The following is a 12172-nucleotide window of genomic DNA, read 5'->3' on the forward strand; positions in this document are numbered from 1 at the left end:
ACCTTACAAAAGACCCGATCCGACCCTGCCGCGCCGAGGGCCTTGAAGGCCCTCCATCCTACGACCCCTAAGGGTCCACTGGTGTTTCCCGCGGGCCTGTCCGGTATGGGAGGCCCTATCCGGCATAGCCCCGCGGAAGAACACCCCACCACTCCGCACGACGGCACCTCGGTGCACGCCGCGCCCAGCACCGCCCAATGGGCGTGTACTCCTCCTCCGGGTAATTTTTTAGAGAGGTTTTCTTCCTCGCGACCCCACGCTCAGTGCGCAGGGCCCCCGGTCCGCTCAGTGCGGATTACGGTTTGCTTGGCGTCCACCGATCATAAAGACCAGTGGACGGCCAAGTGTGGTGTCGCCACCGGGTAATTTTTTAGAGAGGTTTTCTTCCTCGCGGCCCCACGCTCAGTGCGCAGGGCCCCCGGTCCGCTCAGTGCGGATTACGGTTTGCTTGGCGTCCACCGATCGTAAAGACCAGTGGACGGCCAAGTGTGGTGGTGCCACCGGGTAATTTTTTAGAGAGGTTTTCTTCCTCGCGGCCCCACGCTCAGTGCGTAGGGCCCCCGGTCCGCTCAGTGCGGATTACGGTTTGCTTGGCGTCCACCGATCAAAATGACCAGTGGACGGCCAAGTGTGGTGTTGCCACCGGGTAATTTTTAGAGAGGTTTTCTTCCTCGCAGCCCCGCGCTCAGTGCGCAGGGCCCCCGGTCCGCTCAGTGCAGATTACGGGTTATCCGACGGTGGCCGAAGCCCTCGCCCACCGGTCAAAGACCGGCGGACCCGCCATCGGGATAGCGCATCACTGCGCTCCACCCGTCTAGTGTTTGGTTCGCGGGGCGAAAAAGCCCTACCCCAGCAATATGCCGGGGCGTTCCCCTATCCACCACCCGGGGACGCGCCACGTCGGAGTTCACCTCTCCGCCCACTCGGACAACCGAGCAGGTCCGTGGGCCAGCCAAATCCTGCCCCAAGCGAAAATTAACCCCAAAAAAGTTACTTGTAAGCGTTTGGTGGACTAGTGCCGGTATTGTTCATTACAGTTTTCTCAAATCTGGCCAGACTATTACGGCTGATGTCTATTGTCAGCAATTGCAAACCATGATGGAAAAGCTAGCGGCTAAACAACCTAGGCTGGTCAATCGCTCCACGCCACTGCTGCTTCACGACAACGCTAGACCACACACTGCGCAACAGACGGCTACTAAATTAGAAGAGCTTCAATTGGAAAGTCTAAGACATCCTCCGTACTCCCCGGACCTTGCTCCAACAGATTACCATTTTTTTCGAAATTTGGATAACTTCTTGCAAGGGAAAAAATTCAACTCCGATGGGACAGTCCAAATCGCCTTCAAAGATTTTATTGATTCCCGTCCGACTGGTTTTTTTAGTAAAGAAAGGGATCAATGAACTACCTATGAGATGGCAAAAGTGCATAGAAAATAATGGTTCATACTTTGATTAATTAAATATACTATATTAAAAAATATTCGACTTTTTGTTCCTCCCATACAAAACGCCAATTTCATATGTAAGGACCTAATATATCTTCCTTAGAGAATCAACCTAATAGTGCAACTACCTCTTTCGATCCTCAAGAAGATCCCATTCACAACACTCCACCTCAATTTAAGACTGCACTAAATTTCTAAAGCAAGAATACCAATCTTTTAACAGGCATATCGATGTAATAAATAAACGGCACACCAAATATATTGATTTTTATTCATTAAAAATTACAGTGACAATGTCAACGTAACAATTTCTAAATATAAAAATTATGAAAAATGCAAAGGTTGAAATAACACTACATCACCACCTCTAGGATCGCCGAAGAGAAGTAGCTTCATCGTTTCACACAACTTTATTACCTCCTGCAGGTTCTGAATTTTCCCGAGAAGAGTGCTCCGTCTACTGTTCTACGAGGATGTTTAAAGAATCTTTCATGCGGAATAGCATTAATAATGGTGCATAATAATGATCTGATGGAACTGCTGGTAAAACATCCTCCCAATGACCTACGTCACGATTCCACAGACGAACCAAACACACAAGGATTCGACACTTCTTTAGACGACAGTTTCTAATATATGGTGAGCTTAATGTAGAGAAATAACCACTGAACTCCAGTTGAAAGACATCTGAGAGTTTGAGAAAATTGTACGACCTTATCGGTCTCCACGTCGAGGGAGGACGTTGATGTTACTGGCGAGAGACGTGAGACAATGAATGACAATGACAAAAGAAAGGAAGAAAATCATATTGAAAAAATTAAATAAAATTACTATGACGACTTGGTTGTTTATTTTGATTATTGTTAAAAGGAACATGTAAAAGTTTAAAAAAAAGTTATCGCTTGCATTATCGAAGATTATAGTGTGCCCAAGCAGTCCGTCTTTGAATGAAGACGATGCTTTATCGCGGCAACAGCAACTCAAATTTTTCGCCGTATTTAGCATTAGAATTTTAGTACACATCTTATGTGAATACCGTCAGGGGAAATCCAGCAAAGGAATTAATCGACGAGTAAACTAAACAATCGGCAGTGTATATGCGCCAATTGCAGCTATGCACATGAAGAAGTCTCGATAGTTTAATGTTTATATGGTTTAAAATCAAAAGTTAAGCACAATTCAATTTTTTGGTCGACCGATAGTAAGTCGCTGTAGTGTGCTTACTTCAATACATGCTTATTCACATTATATGCCGATTAAACTATTGTGCGAATAAGTCTCTTGTCTGCAGAGGCTTTTAGATTCACTTAACGATAATCAAATATTTCTTTTTAACAAAAAAAAAACCGGAAAAATTCCATCAGAACACTGATGGAATTTTTAAAAACTTTATACTGTTTGTGTGGCAACACTATTTTCAAACCCAACCGCCAATCTAACCACGATCTGTCATTTCGTTTCTAAAGTACTTGGCTGGATTATTCACACTCGTGCTTTTTAACGATTTTATTACTCTAAGCTATTCAAAAACTGCGATTCGACACTCAACGTTTTTTATATTCACCTAAATACTATAAATTTTGGATTTTTTTTTAGTAATGGCTGAGCAGCAAGCTGTCACCCTGAGGCTCCCAGGCCACCTGGAGCTCCTCTTGTAGTGGACGATTTCAATGAAATCGTTCCCTACAAAGGGAACTCGAGGTGGTTTTCTCGGGATGATCATTTTTATGTGGTCAGTTGCTCGAGGGGGGCCTCGACAACCATGAGGTTCGCCAGCGACCGGTGTCCAGCGCACTGGATACTGCGGGATGGGATTTATTACTCTTAGTTATTCAAAAACTGCGATTTCGACACTCAACGTTTAAAGCTGGACCGACGATTGGGCAGCACAATCATTCCCCTACTCCCTGGGTGCTTAATCGGTGAGATAACAAAAATACCTACTTTGTTTTTATTAGTGTATGACCTTTAGGCTGAGTTGCAGGCTTGTTTTATTGTTCATAAAGAATACTGTAAGTAATATTGTAAAAAGCCAACTACAATTAAAAGTCACTTGTTTTGTTGTAAATTTCATGCTGATGTGTAAAGTTTGTATATGCACTTTTGCTTGACAGTATATGTAATAAAATATTTTGGATGTTTTGTTCTGAGACAGCCTTGCCCATGTTATATTTTTGGTCCTTTTCTGTGGGAATGGATTTTCCCGGTTTAAAAGTAATTACTCAAGGTTATTAAAGTTATATAACCCTAATATTAAATAACCCTCTCTTTTTTCAGCAATACAATGTTCCAGGAACTAAAGAGGAGGGCTTCAGAGGAGAGTATTCCTCTGAATGCCATATATGAGGAAGAAGCTGCCAGGTAAGTGATAACTATTTCTTAAGAATTGTGTTGCTTACACCACCTTATTTATGGACCCTTTATTTGGACATTCAATTAGTTCAGAATACCAAAGTGATGTGTGTATATTTTTTCTTTTGATTGATGATTTACTATGAAAAACTATGATAGCATTAGTAACTATAGTCGAATTTTTAATTAGACGATGCCAACTGTTGCCACATTTAAAGTTATAGTGATGCGTTCAGTTCTCGCTCAATCAGATGAATGAACAATGAGTGTAGTAGTAGTAGTAGTAGTAGTAGTAGGGGCTCAGTTCTCCGCAACTCCACGACAAGCGCGTATTTTGCGTGAAGGCAGGCTGTGGGTTACTCCAGCCAGCCCAGCTCGCCAAAGAACCCCAGCAGTCCCTTAATGTTGCTGGTGATCTCTGGCGGTGACCTCGGCGGACCGAGGTATCTGTCCCTGTAGTCGGACACTGCCGGGCAGTGTTGTATAACGTGCAATGCTGTTTCTTCTTCCTCCATGCACGCCCTGCATAAAGGACTGTCTGTGATACCTAAGTTAAAAAGGTGTTTGTTAAAGTGGCCGTGACCTGTCAGGGCAGCCACAGCTACTCTGAGCTGTGGCTTACTTAATTTAAGTAGCATGTTTGTGATTCGCTTATTAATTTTCGGCAGAACCTCTTTGGTCTGCCTGCATTCACTAATGCAATCCCAAAGCGCGCTGTGCTGGTCGTAGCTTCTGCTTGTTACCTGCGACCTTAAATATCCTAAAGGCAGGGGGACGATGGGTTCAGGGCCGATTGCTCGGCTACCGGAACCTTTGCGGGCCAGCTCGTCCGCTGCGTCGTTGCCTCTGGAGCCGCTGTGACCTTTAATCCATCGAAGGTTGATATTGTTGACTGCTCCTAAATCATTCAGGATTAGGTGACACTCATGTATAAGGCCTGAGTTAACTGTGTAGCTGTTAAGTGCCTGGAGCACAGCCATGCTGTCGGTAAGTATGCAGATGTTTTCATCTTTTGCTTTCCTTGCAGCTATGGCGTGTGCTGCTAAAATTATACCCATGCATTCTGCTTGGAATATGGTACAGTACTGACCTAAGGATGTGTGTATTTTAATGTTCAGGTCTTCCGAGAATACTCCCGAACCTGAACCTTGGTCTGTCTTGGACCCATCTGTGTAGATCATTAGGTGGGTGTGGTTGTGCCTACCCGTGTCATTGTGTTTAGACTCAGTGAGGTGTATTTTGTATTTCTTGTCAAAGATGTACTGTTTGGGGATCAGGTCATGATTGGCATCTACGATGGGCAGCGCTGCTGTGAGCGTGTCCAAAATAGACGTATGAGGGATCCTGTATTGTCTCCATAGATTGAGTGTGCGCAGCCTTAGCGCCGTTGAGGTTGCTGTTTGTTGTATATGGATGTTTAAAGGTGTCAAATTTAGTAGGGCTTCCAAGGCAGTAGTGGGAGTCGTCCTCATACTGCCTGTTATCGCCATGCAAGCTAGTCTTTGCCACCTTTGGAGTTTGTTGCATGCGGTAGTTTGTTTGGTTTTTGTCCACCAGACTACCGCTCCGTATGTGATGATTGGTCTTATAACCAACGTGTATAGCCATAGCACCGTTTTTGGTGAGAGCCCCCATCTTTTACCAATCATCTTTTTACATTGCCAGAAAGTTATGGTTGCTCTGTTTACCTTGCTTTCTAGGTGTTTGTTCCAATTTAATTTACTGTCTAATATCACGCCTAGGTATTTCACCTCAGTTGATATTTGAATTTTTGTGCCAAATAGCGAGGGGGGTTATATTCACCGAGAACCCTTTTGTTGGTGAACATTACTATCTCGGTCTTTTTTGGGTTGACTGTTAATTCGAATTTATTGCACCAGCGTTCTACAATTCGTAGCGCCGCTCGGGTGAGGTCGCAGGCGACACTAGCCGAGATAGTTGTGATCAGTATTGTTAGATCGTCGGCATATCCCACCGTGTAGTAATTATTCTTGTTTAGGATGCTAATTAGATCGTCAATGACTAGATTCCACAGCAACGGTGAGAGGACTCCCCCTTGGGGACACCCTCTCATAATTGTTACTATTTTAGAGTCATTAGTCCTTATGATCCTTTTACTTAGCATCTGTGTGACCCATTGGCATATTGCGGAGTCTACTCCGTGATTTAGTAGGGCCTTTTCTATATATTTGAAGTTGGTTTTGTCAAAGGCTCCTTCTATGTCAATAAAGGAGCCCATACAAATTGATTTATTATTCAACGCGTTCTCTATCTTGCTAACTACAAGATGGAGGGCCGAGTCGATCGATTTGCCAACACTATATGCGTGTTGTAAGGGGTGTAGGGGGTTTTGCCTTAGGGCTACCTCCCTGATGTATCTTTCGATAAGTCTTTCCATCGTTTTTAAAATGAATGACGTTAGGCTTATCGGTCTGAAGGATTTGGCGTCGGTATAGTCGCCTTTGCCTGGTTTAGGTATGAAGATGACTTTAACTTCTCGCCAACTTTTAGGCACGTATTTGCATGCTAGACAAGTTTGCATGAGTTTAACTAGCCTGTGATTTAGAAGGCGTTCTCCCCACTGGAGCAGGGCTGGGAAAACTCCATCCGGTCCAGCAGCTTTGAAGGGGTGAAAGCTATTGATGGCCCATTTGAGCCTGGATTCCGTGATAACCTGCTCGGCAAGTACCCAATCATGGGAGGTGGGTGAACTGACGTCCTCAGACCACTCTGTAGTTCTACTCAGTTTGCAGCCAGGGAAGTGTGCATTAAGTAGAGCTATTAGTGTTTCGTCTGATGTGGTTGTATAAGTATTGTCCGTGGTGCGTATAGTTTGAGGTTCTTCAAGTTGTTGGCTTGAAAGGACCTTCCTAACACGGTTTGCTTGAGCGCATTTGTCTATGTTGCTACAGAAGTTTCGCCACCCTGCGGTGCGGCGCTTTCTGATGCACTTTTTGTAGTCCGACTTTGCCTTTTTATAGGCGTCCCAGTCAGTGTCATACGAAGTGTTCATGGCTCTATTTAGAGCTTTCCTAACCAGCTTCCTCTTTTTGTCCAGTTCTTTGCACCACCATGGTTGTTGACCCGGTTTTGGAGCATCGATCGATTTTTCTGGACAGGCTTCGTGGTAGCTGGTTATGATGCTCTCCAAAATACTATTAGCCTGTGTTTCTATGTACTCTTGTTCTGACCCCTTGAGAGGTGCGGTCGAGTCTAACTTTTTTTATTTTTCCGCTAGGGATTTAATGTACAAACTTTTGTTTGTCTTCCTAGGGTTCCTTTTAGGTTGCATGGTGGTTGTTGTGTTAACGCAGAGAGTGAAACGTATCCACCTGTGGTCTGAGCATGACGCCTCTTTTGAGACATGCCATGCTTCAATTTTAGACGCAATATGGTCTGATGCTAAAGTGAGGTCAATGATAGTCCTGCACCTCCTCGTCACGAAGGTTGGTTCATTACCTATATTAAGAATGTTTAGGTTGGTGGTGAATAAGAAATCAACTAGATTTTTACCTCTTTCGTTGTTTTTGTCCATGCCCCACAGCTGATGATGGGCATTTGCATCGGTGCCGATGATCATTTCCAGGCCGGCTGATTCGCAGTAGTTGACCAGTCTGGCGAGGTTGGCCGGCGGTGGTTCATCGGCCTCCGGCATGTTGGTGGAGGCGACTACAAATTCGCTTCCCTGCGTGTCTGTCACCTTTATGGCACAGTTGTCTCTGCAACAGAAATCCGTCAGCGGAAAGGCATGTATACCTTTAGACGTTAGTATGCACGCCCTTGGCCGATCATGACTTGTGAAGAGGTTAATCTTACCTGATAATTTAGAAAGTCCTAGAACTTTGTCCGCCCTAACCCACGGCTCTTTTTTTTTTTTTTTTTTTTTTTTTTTTTTTTTTTTTTTTTTTTTTTTTATAGAGGGAAAAAATGCCTTGGGGCACCGTCAGACATGGGAGCTACATGCCTGGTGTGTCGGGCTCAGGCTCATTAGTGTTCACCTAACCTAACATGAGTCCCGTTACCGACTAAAACAACCCTCTCTATGGACTTTTTGGTACCCCTCCGGGACTACCTTCCGGTATTACTTCGGAGGGGTGGTCTCAGCAATCATGCTTTCCCTTCTAGCTCTCTGCGCTTTTTAGCTCCTTGAGTCCATTGCGTTGGCTTTTCGCCGTATTTGCTCAGCCCGCCGTACCTTCTTTAGTACTGAGGCGGCGTATTCGCTAACTTTATTCCATGCTTCTTCTGTTGCAAGCATGTTATCCACCAAATTTGCGACCGTAGTAGGTCCGATACTGTTCTCGAGTTCTTCGCGCTCCTTGGAGTAGGCCGGGCAGACAAAGAACACGTGCTCTGCATCCTCTGGTTCGCCGCACCCGTGTGGACAATCCGGGAGAATTTCGTGCCCAAAACGGTGTAGGTACGCACGGTAACATCCATGGCCCGTCAGCATTTGGGTGAGGTAGAAGTTCGTTTCCCCATGCTTGCGGTTTATCCATTTTTCGACTTGTCCAATTAGTTTGTGAGTCCAGCGGCCCTTTATTGAGTGATCCCACTCCTGCTGCCATTTGGTGATGATCTGTCTTCTGACTAGACATCGCGATTTTTTCCGCGTTGCGCTCGGATCACTTCTTCTGTCAAACAACAGTTTTCTCTCTTCTGCAAGTAGATGCACGGGTATAGCGCCGGCGATTACACAGGCTGCATCTAACGATACAGTGCGAAACGCGCTGATGATTCTGATCAAACTTACCCGATACACTGACTCCATCTTTTTCCTATTTATTTTGTTACTTAGAGCGTCCGCCCAAATGGGAGCCCCATACAACAAAACGGAATTACTTACCGACATCAACAGGTTCCTCTTCTTTTGCCGTGGGCCACCCACGTTAGGCATGAGCCTGGCGAGTGCCATGGTAACCTTCGATGTCTTCACGGCTGCTTGCTCCACGTGGTGGTTAAAGTTTAGCCTGAAATCTAGGTACACTCCAAGATACCTAATTTGTGTTTTAGATGTGATGCAACTTGATCCCACGGCTAGCGTGATCCTTTCTACGTTCTTCCGACTCGTGACCAGCATTGCCTCTGTCTTGTGCTCTGCTAGCTTCAGCCCGGTCGATGTCATCCACGTTTGTATGCGGCGGTACGTTTCTTCGAATATTCTGCGTATCTCTTCTGTGTGCTTCGCGACTATTGAGATCATCGCGTCGTCTGCGAAGGCAGTGAGTTCAGCTCCAGCAGGTAGTGTGAGATTCAGCAGTCCGTCATACATAATGTTCCACAAAAGCGGTCCGAGCATGGAGCCCTGTGGTACACCAGCCGTAATTTTGTACTTTTCCGGTCCATCATCCGTGTCGTAGTGAAGGACCCTGTTACTAAGGTAGCTACGTATTATCTTCCTGAGGTACATCGGTACTTCCAATCTATCCATAGCCTTGCAGATGATGTCCCATCTTGCCGAGTTGAAGGCATTTTGGATGTCGAGAGCTACCAACAGGCAGTACTTTTTGCCCCCACCTTTCCAGCGATGGCCCCTGGTGGCGTTTTTGGCGATATTTACTACTCGTTCTATCGCATCCAGGGTAGAGCGGGCTTTTCTAAAACCGTACTGGTTGTTGTGGATGACGTTTCCGATTGCGGCTTCCATTCTATTGTGGATTATTCTCTCCAGAACTTTCCCCGCTGTGTCCAGCATGCATAGAGGACGATAAGACTTTGGGTCTTCCGGGTTTTTATTGCCCTTGGGTAAAAGTACTAATCGCTGTCTCTTCCAGATTTTGGGGAAAGTACCTTCCTGGAGGCACTTGTTAAATACCTCCTGAAACCCATTTTGCTCTCCCTTCATTGCCGCCTTCAGAGCTACGTTAGGGATGCGATCCATACCCGGTGCCTTCTTATTCTTTATTGCGTTGTATGCGCCTACGAATTCCTCGTTCGTGATCGCAGGGACTTCGGCGGCGTTTGCGGGTATTTCGTAGTCCAGCTCTTCTTGTTGTGGGAATAATGTGGTGACAATGCTTCTTAGTAGTTTTGTTTCACGGGGTTGTTGTGTAGTCCTTAGTTTCTTCATGACAACCATGTACGGTCTACCCCAGGGGTCATTGTTGACTTCTTCCAGTAGTTCAGCCCAAGTTTCTCCTTTTCGTTTTTTAATCGCCTTTTTCAATTTAGTTCGAAGGTCTTTGTAGGTAGCCTGCAACGCGGGAAATGAATTTTTCTTTCTTGCCCGTTGTGCTAACCTTCGGGCCTTCATGCATTGTTCTCTGATTTCTCTGATATTATCGCTCCACCAGTGGACCGGATCTCTTTTGTTTTTTCTGTGACCGGTTCTTACCATTGCACAATCACACGCCCTAGCCAGCTTTGTCATGATGTTCTCTGCCATCTCCTCTGCGGTGTTACCTTCAATCTTACTGTTCCACTCTAATGCGGCGTGAAATGTGTCCGCGTCGAAGGTATTCGTTTTCCAACCTACGAGGGGAGCCGCAAGCTTCCGTCGGCGGACATTGTTGTGATCGGGGATACTCCACGTAATTGCACAATGGTCGCTGTGTGTGTAGATATCCGTTACCTGCCATTTTGTGTCCCGCTTTGCTATGCTGCTGCTTGCGAAGGTCAGGTCAATAAAGGACCTTGCTTCACCTTTGATAAAAGTGGGTGACTTACCGTCGTTCAATAGTGTCAGGTCCCATCCAGCTGCGGACTCTAGGAGCGTTTGGCCTCTCTTATCCGTTCTGCTACTCCCCCACTCGGTTGCCCAAGCGTTAAAATCCCCTGCAATGACCCGTGGGTTCATATTTCTAGAGGCATTAGTGAGGTTTGCTAGCATGTTCTCGAATTTGTCCTGGCTCCAGCTTGGTGGGGCGTAGCAGCTATAGAAGTGTATGCCATTCACTTTGGCACCGATGACTCCTTCTTCTTGGACCTTCAGGATTTTTTGCGTCGGGTACATGCCGCAGGACCAAATAGCGGCTTTGTTTGCAGTGTCTGATATCCAACCGGGATGTTCAATGCTGCGGTAGGGTTCCGATATTATTGCCAGGTCAATGCCTTCCTCACGTACTATTTGCGTGAGTAGGTCTTGGGCAATCTTGCAATGATTTAGATTTACTTGGACGATCTTAATCTTTGCTTCTTAATGATCTCCTGAAGTGCTTTCTTGTATGCAGCGCATTCGCGGCTGCCGGCAATGTGTTTGTTTGCCTCTCCCTTACCTTTGTCGCTGCAGAGTACGCAATAGGCCTCTCGTGTGCACTTGTCGATTTTGTGACCCTCACCACCGCACTTGACGCAGCTGGAGGACCTGTTGACGGGACTCCTACACATTTTGGCCAAATGGCCGTAGTTCCAACACTTATAACATTTAAGTGGTTTAGCTACTTCACGAATACGGCATATTACCCATCCAACGCGAACCTTCCCTGCTTCGAGAATTTTGTTGGCCAGCTCCATTGGTAATACTACCAAAGCTGTTTGTATGCCACCATACGTTTTCTTGACGGATTTAATGGCATTTATGTCTACAGTTTCGCCTTTTCCCAGTACGCTTTGTAAGGCATCCCTAATTTCCTCCTTTGTGGTGATTTCGTCAAGGTCCTTCACGATGATAGTTTTCTCTGGGATTCTACTTTTGACCAGGGCTTCTTCACCCAGCACCGTTTTTATGGCGTTGCAGTACTGTTCGGTTTTTCCCGTACCATGTTTGTTAATTACAAAAATCATGTCTCCGCCGGCAGTCCTGCGGATTTTTGCGACATGGTCTCCTACACCTTTGAGGGTTTCATCCTTTTTTATTCTACTCAGTATTTCAGCGTACGTCAGCGTGCCCTTCTTTTGTATCACAAAGGCTTCTGGGAGCTTGGGGTTACGGGGCTGCTTTTTCCTTCTCGTGACCTTTTCCCATTTCTCATTGGGGTCGCTTGCATCGTCTCGTTGTTTATCCTGCACTACCATGTTACTACTTACTTTTTTGTTTGGTAGTGGCTTAGGTGTGTCTTGCTTTATTGGATCATTCATGATTTTCCGCTTTACCCTACGGGGTGAACTTACTACTGGCTCCGGTGTTAAGTCCTTTCTCTTTCTGTGCACTGGAGTGCCGTCTGACCGTGTAATATTTTCCTTCCACGCTTGTGGTTGCGCTTTGGGAGAAGTCTGGGTCATTGTTGAGGTCAAATTACGCGATTGCTCTTCTCCTTCTTTAAGGTTGTGTAACCTATTGTACGTAGTACTAAGGTCGTTTACCTTTCTTTTTATATCCCCGTGGACATTGTGTCTCGGTGTTACGAAATCAAGCAGGTCTTCGATTTGTTTACCGAGTTTCTCTAAGAGTTTCTTCCTGGAGACGTATTCTTCTTCACCAAGGCTGATTATCT

This window comes from Papilio machaon, chromosome W, assembly GCF_912999745.1.
Source record: "Papilio machaon chromosome W, ilPapMach1.1, whole genome shotgun sequence".
Classification (NCBI taxonomy): domain Eukaryota; kingdom Metazoa; phylum Arthropoda; class Insecta; order Lepidoptera; family Papilionidae; genus Papilio; species Papilio machaon.